Source organism: Scylla paramamosain, chromosome 15, assembly GCF_035594125.1.
Source record: "Scylla paramamosain isolate STU-SP2022 chromosome 15, ASM3559412v1, whole genome shotgun sequence".
Classification (NCBI taxonomy): domain Eukaryota; kingdom Metazoa; phylum Arthropoda; class Malacostraca; order Decapoda; family Portunidae; genus Scylla; species Scylla paramamosain.
In genome coordinates, this window is record NC_087165.1 from 100,101 (window position 1) to 107,600 (window position 7,500).

Consider the following 7,500-nt stretch of genomic DNA (forward strand, 5'->3'; position numbering starts at 1 on the left):
TTCTCAATGTTGAGTTTTTAGTTCTTGTTTTTGTTTTCCATCATGACTTTCAGTTTACACTAACAAAAATAAAGCCATTTACTGATTCTGGAATCTCCTAACATAAACTCCCATAAGTGACTGACCACAGCACAGGTTTTGTTTACTCTTATTCAGTTATCTATTCCAGTCCTGTCACTCTTCTCTCTTGCTTTCCCTCAAATATTCCAACACTGTTCACTTACTTTAGTTCTCATCTCTTCAAACATGGTGGCGGATACTTATAAAAGTGCATGCCACTAAGTTTGGCCATATGGCAAAGGAAAGTTAAACATTTTACCATCAAATCTTAAACCCCACTGACCTGTGAGATGATGGTCTTCTTTATGACCATTCCTGCCATAACAGCCTGTTCTGCCTGATCTGTGGGTTGGTCAGTGTCCTCAGGTCTGCTCTTGAGGGAAGCCAGCTTGATTTCATCACTTCGCAGAATAGTAAGAGTGTCTTCCAACATGAGCATGCTACTTTTGTTCAGCTTAATCCGGCCATCCACAACAGCACCTAAAGATACAACATTGGAGATTTCAAGATTATAAAGCACAACACTTATATATCTTTGAATTTTACTATCAAATAGAATTTTAGAAAGTGTGAAGACAGTCATAAAAATATTACTGAGAAACTTGCACACGCAAAATGTGAGAAGCATGAAAAGCAGCAAATTGACCAGTATCATTAAGTGTAGCCCTCTCTACCTTGGGAGGGGAAAAAATAATAAAATAGATAAAAAAAATAAATGAATAAATAAATAGATAAACAGATCAATTAAAATTTAAATACCAATATCATAGGTAGACTTACCAAATTCATGCAGGGAAGCCACAGAACGCCTGACTTCTGATCTTTCTAAAATTTCTGATTGGGGCAGAGCAAACTTGGTATTGTTCAATGCCTCAAAAACTCAATTCCTCCATCTATCAACTCGACACAACCTTCCACACAACTATCTCCTCTTCTTCATTGACACTCAACTGTCCCCCTCTTTTACACTAAACATCCTTGGTTTGTCCTTTACATATAATCCGAACTGGAAACTTCACATCTTATCTCTAGCTAAAACAGCTCCTATGAAGTTAGGCGTTCTGAGGCATCTCCACCAGTTTTTTTCACCCTCCCCCCAGCTGCTAACTCTGTGCAATGGCCTTATCTGTCCATGTATGGAGTATGCTTCACATATCTGGGGGGTTCCACTCATACTGCTCTTCTAGACCGGGTGAAATCAAAAGCTTTTCGTCTCATCAACTCTCTGCTCTAACTGACTGTCTTCAGCCTCTCTCTCATCGCCATAATGATGCACCTTTAGCTATCTTCTGCCACTCTTTTCATGCTAACTGCTCTTCTGATCTTGCTAACTACATGCCTCCCCTCCTCCCATGGCCTTGCTGCACAAGACTTTTTTTTTTCTCTCAACCCTATTCTGTCCACCTCTCTAATGCAAGAGTTAACCAGTATTCTCAATCATTCATCCCTTTCTCTGGTAAACTCTAGAACTCCCTGCCTGCTTCTGTATTTCCACCTTCCTATGACTTGAATTCCTTCAAGAGGGAGGTTTCAAGACACTTATCCTTCAATTTTTGACTACCCTTTTGGTTTGGACCCTTTTCTGGGACTGACATCTCAGTGGGCTTTTTTTATTGGATTTTTGTTGCCTTTGGCCAGTGTCCCTCCTACATAAAAAAAATAAATAAATAAATAAAAATAAATAAATAAATAAAAAATAAATAAACAAATAAATACACAGGAGCTTTTTGGTTAGAGCAACTGGTCTCTGCAGTGTCCTTATTTTTTATGTTTTTATGAATAACTCTAAAGTTGAAAGGTACAGAACTGTATTTACAAGTATCAGGAAGTGTCAGTGAGAGCAATGTGAGCCTTCATGACTGCATATGGGGCCAGGTAGCATAAGAGATGAGGTAGAGAGAACATTTTTGGAGTGAGGTAGATGAGTGTATATAGAATTTTGGTGACAAAAGTAAATGTTCTACTGTAGAGGGATTTAAATGTTCGAGTTAGAACTGAATTTATGGTTGGGACTGTTAGAAGGCATGGTGTGCCAGGTAGAAATGAAAAAATGGAGAAACTGTTGGAACTTTACATGGAGAAAGAGCTGATGATTGGGAACATGGTGTTTAAGAAAAAAGGATAGGTATACATGAATGAGGCAAATGAATAAAGTTGTAGTAGATACAACAATGATGGACTAAGTGATTGTGTCAAGGAACGTGATGAAATAGTTGTTCGATGTGAAGGTCTGGAGAGGAGCTGGGAGTTAAGAATTGACAACAGATGGATAAAATCTTGACAAGGAGACATGACAAAGGACGTTGGAGATAAAGGGCAGAGTTAAGTACCAAGAAATATTCTGAATGAGTAGTGGAATGAAATTAAAGACTAGGGAATGTGTAGTGTAGAGGAAGAGTCAGTGTCTCAAAAGTGCAGTTGTTGGTTGTGCAGAGTAAATGTGTGGAATGAGATGGCTTGGAGGTGGTGTGAGGAGAGGTAGTGAGTGATGATGTCAGTGTGGCTGTGGAGGGAAAGAAGTGTGTGTATGGAACATGGCTGCAAAAGAATCAAGTCATACAACAAATACAGAGAGAAGATGAACTAAGCAAAGAAGATAGAGCAAGATACAAAGGAGCAGATAAGAGATGAGGTAATATGTCAACAGAAAACTTCCAGGTGAATACAAAAGTGTTCTGAAAAGAAATAAGGAATACAAAGAAAGAAACATCAGAAGCATCTAGGAATGAAGAGACTATGAAAGCAAGTGATGGGTCAGTGCTAAGTGTTTCCGAAAAATGCAGTCTATAAGAGATGGTGGAATATTTTGAAGGACTGTTAAATGTAGAGGAGGATGGAGTAATGATTGCTGCTGTTGATGGAGGAAATAAAGTCAATACACTGAGAGTTAAACAGTGTACCAATCAAGGGTGAAGAAGTATGAGAAGTAGTGAGGGAAATGAGGAAAGAGAAAGCTGTAGGTTTGGATGGATGTGCTGTAGAATTATGAGGTGTGGTTGGTAAGATTAAATGTGTGCTTTATTGCTGCAAAACCCCAAATGACCAAAGAAATGCATTTGTAGTTCTCTTATATGAAGGAAACAGGGATAGAAAGGAATGCTCAAAGTATAAGGGCATAAGTTTGCTGAGTGAAGTAGGAAGCATGTATGGCAAAGTGCTATTAAGAATGATAAGGGAAGGAAAAAAATCCCACAGAGGTTTAAGAAAGGGAAGTAGACAAAAACGAACTTGGATTAATGAAAGGGCCTCCTGCTAAAATTAATATCTCTAATCCAGAGCCTAGTCGTGGTCCTAGGTACCGATACCCCGAGGAAGCAAAAACCCTGATATCAAACATGTTAACAGATATGGAGAACAGAGATATCATTGAAAAATCTACATCTGCATGGCTCTCTCCTATAGTATTAGTCAATAAACCGGATGGAAGTAAAAGAATGTGCCTTGACTACCGACATGTCAACAAACACCTAACTACTGACATTTACCCGCTTCCCCGCCTAGAAGAATTAGTTGAACAAGCAGCTGGCCATCAGTTCTATGCCACGCTAGATATGAGGGAGGCTTATTTTCAAATTATATTGGAGGAAGGTAGCAGAGACCTCACAGCCTTCAGTGATGGGGTGACTCTCTATCGGTTAGTCGCGAAATAAATCCCACCGCTGCTCACCAGTTTAATGACCTCTAAGGGGTGTGATGTTCCCTTGTGGCACACGATAATTACAAATCCTATCACTGGATTAAGAGAAATACAAATACTGACACTTTTATGATTTTTAATAAATAATGGAATAATCCGAAATAATAATAATAAAAAGAAAGCAATTCAGAAATACAAAATAAATGGTAGCGTATTCTTCAATTACATAAAAACTACGATGGAGATATTTTCGCGACTACTGAGTTGTGGGGGAGACCAGAGAAAAAAAAAAAAAAAAAAATATATATATATATATATATATATATATATATATATATATATATATATATATATATATATATATATATATATATATATATATATATATATATATATATACGCATACATACATGCATACATACATACATACATATATATATATATATACAGTGAACTCCCAGTTTATCATGATTCATTTATCATCAGTTCACTTTTTTGTGTTTTTCATTGGAACCTAATTATTTTTTGCAATGCAGGAAATCCCACCTTATTGCGGAAAAATTGGCCATTACATTTGATAAAATACAAGCTGTATCATGGTGTGGGTTGAGGAAAAACAAAGATGAGGGTTTAGGTGCACTTGTATATTTGGCAACACTACCTGCTGATAAGGTGGTGGCCAGGCAGAGGCAATGGTGCAGTTCACACCAACTGTTGGCAGGCAGAGTGGGCACCAGCTGGTTTAGGTAGGTCAGCCGTGCCAGCAGTAATTTTCATTGCCACTCACATTGTTTGGGGTTAGTGGCGATTTGGTGTGTTCATGTGAGTGTTGTACATTGTTACTGTTATGTGTTGGCTGGGTTGGATGATCATGCAGAAGCAGGTTTTGTCACCAGTCAGTGTTTTATATGGGCTATTATTATCTTTGTGGTGGTGGTGGTCTGGTATGTTATTTAAGTTGTACAAACATTCTGGTTATCATTGGGTCAGTGGTGGTGGTCGGTGTGTTGTGCACACGGTGTATGTTCCTAATTCGCCAAGTTGGCAGTTAATCACCATTACTGCTGTAAGGAGGTGAAGTGGTTTAATTAGCAGCTTTTTTCTGAACTGCAGTCAATATATCATGGATATTAGTACTTTGCAGGTGCCTTTGGAACATAACCCCACGATGAACTGGGGGTTCATGCACACACACACACACACAAATAAATGAAGAAATAGATAGTTATTTGAACTTATTTGCAGATAATGCTAAGCTGATGAGAAGGGTAGAAAATATAAATGATTGTATGGTATTCCAAGATAATTTAAATAATATAAATAGATGGAGTAAATCTTGGCAAATGGAATTCAATTTAAGTAAATGTAAAGTAATGGAATTTGGTTAGAGTAAGAAAAGAATACAATATCATTATGAGATGGATGGTGTGAAGTTGCAGAAATCAAAAGAGGAAGTGGATTTGGAAGTAACAGTTACTGAAAATTTGACTCCAGACAGACACATTGATAAAATTACTGGAGAGACGATGAATTTGTTTAAGAAAGTAAAAGTGGCATCCTCATATTTGGATAAAGGAATGATAAAAAAGTTGTTGATTTCCATGATAAGACCAAGACTGGAATATGTGGCAGTGTTGTGGTCTCCTCGTACAAAGAGGAATATTGTAAAATTAGAAAGAGTACAAAGAGCAGTCACTAAGATGGTTCCAGAGTTGAGCAAGTCAACCTATGAAGAGAGATTAAAAACGTTGGAAATTCCTACCCTTGAAAATAGGAGAGAGAGAGAGGAGATTTAATAAACATCTATAGAATGATAAATGGTATGGAAAATGTGGACAAAAAATGTTTTATAGATTTAGACACAGAGTACAAAGGGACACAGTATGAAGCTGAAGAAAGTCAACTGTAGAGACATCAAGAAGTTTAGTTTTCCTCATATAAGTGTGAACAAACAGAATGAACTCGGTGAAGACAATGTCAATGCCGTAACTGTCCATGCTTTTAATACCAAATTGGATAGATAGATGAGATTACTCCCCTCCCATTAACCACAACTATGTAAATACAACAGTTAATGAATGCCTCCCTTTTCAAACAAATCAGTTTTCGGACAAAATTTTGAACTCATAGTTGCTTCAGTTGTTGTACCATAATTTGATTCTTGAACCAAGTTATTTGATTTCAAATAGTAAAAGACAAAGCAAAAGCTGCCATTTATTACTAATTTATAGTTTTGGTAAATATTTCCTCTATATGTATTTGAAGGAGAGACACAGTGGGTAAGATAGTAATTACAGGAAAGATATAGGTCTATTAGAATCAGTACAGAGGAGAATGACTAAAAGGATACAGGGGATGAGGAGTATTCCTTACGAGGCGAGATTGAAGTTGTTAAATTTACATTCTTTAGAGAGACGTAGGTTAAGAGGGGACCTGATAAAAGTCTTTAAGTGGTATAAGGGTTATAACAAGGGGGATGTAAGCAAAATTCTTAGGATCAGCAACCAGGGTAGAACAAGAAATAACGGGTTCAAGCTTGAAAAATTTAGGTTTAGGAAGGAGATAGGAAAAAAATTGGTTCACAAATAGAGTGGTAGATGAGTGTAACAGACTCAGTAATCATGTTAGTGCTAGGACATTAGAGAGCTTTAAGAGAAGATTAGACAGGTTTATGGATGGGGATAATAGATGGAAATAGGTAGGTATATTTCATACAGGGACTGCCACGTGTAAGCCTGGTCGCTTGTTGCATCTTCCCTTATTTCTTATGTTCTTATGTAATTCAGTCTTTGAAATAAGATAAATGTGATAAATGTGAGGAGCCTCAATGGAAACAAGCAGTTTTTGGCTGGCTCAGGATTAAACCCAACTCACTTGTGGCTCTCTTTATGACCCACAACACCATCACTACTGTACAGCTGCATTTTTCCCAGTAGCTTTTTCCAGCAGCAAGATGTCTAAGTCTTATGATCACCTTCATTTTGGTGGTAAGTGGTGTCACTCTGTAAGGCTTCCCTCACTAGATCGATGACAAGGAGAATGCCTGCACTTTAAAAAATATCTTCTGATGAGTTCCTTTCCTTGTCACTAAGCTAATCCAATATGTCCTTTCTGGTAAATGGTTCCTGAGCTGGAGATGTGGAGTTGCCATCTCGGTAGTGGGAGTGTCTATAAGCCACAAGATGGGGTGGATGGGTGTCTAGGAACTGACATTTTACACTGATTCCTATGGGAAAAATAGTTTTGGCTTCTGAACATTTCAGATTTCGAACGGCATTCAGGAATTAATTAAGTTCAAGAATGGAGATTCTACTGTATATATATATATATATATATATATATATATATATATATATATATATATATATATATATATATATATATATATATATATATATATATATATATATATATATATATATATATATATATATATATATATATATATATATATATATATATATATATATATATATATATATATATATATATATATATATATATATATATATATATATATATATATATATATATATATATATATATATATATATATATATATATATATATATATATATATATATATATATATATATGGGGAGGCAAACATGCAGTCCCTATTTTTATCATGCCAAAATTCATATAAACTGATATGGCATTACTTAGTGGTATTTGGCAACTCAGAAACCCTCTGTTAATGCCTGAGGGATGCTGGCTAGCATGTCAGTGCCTATCTTCTTTGTTGCTGCTCCAGATCCAACCTAGCAGGTCAAGATGGGTTCCACACAGTTGACTGATGTGGA

The 7,500-nt window shown here is 36.3% G+C and overlaps 1 protein-coding gene across 1 annotated transcript in view; it reads left to right on the forward strand.

The window, feature by feature from the left end:
• Positions 1-4,369: 4,369 nt before the first annotated feature.
• The window catches only part of LOC135107258 (uncharacterized), an 80,053-nt gene continuing 76,922 nt past the window's right edge, over positions 4,370-7,500 (forward strand). Inside the window, exon 1 of the mRNA XM_064016918.1 lies at positions 4,370-4,443. The gene's annotated coding sequence lies outside the window, so the exon portion shown is untranslated. The remainder of the gene's footprint in view (positions 4,444-7,500) is intronic.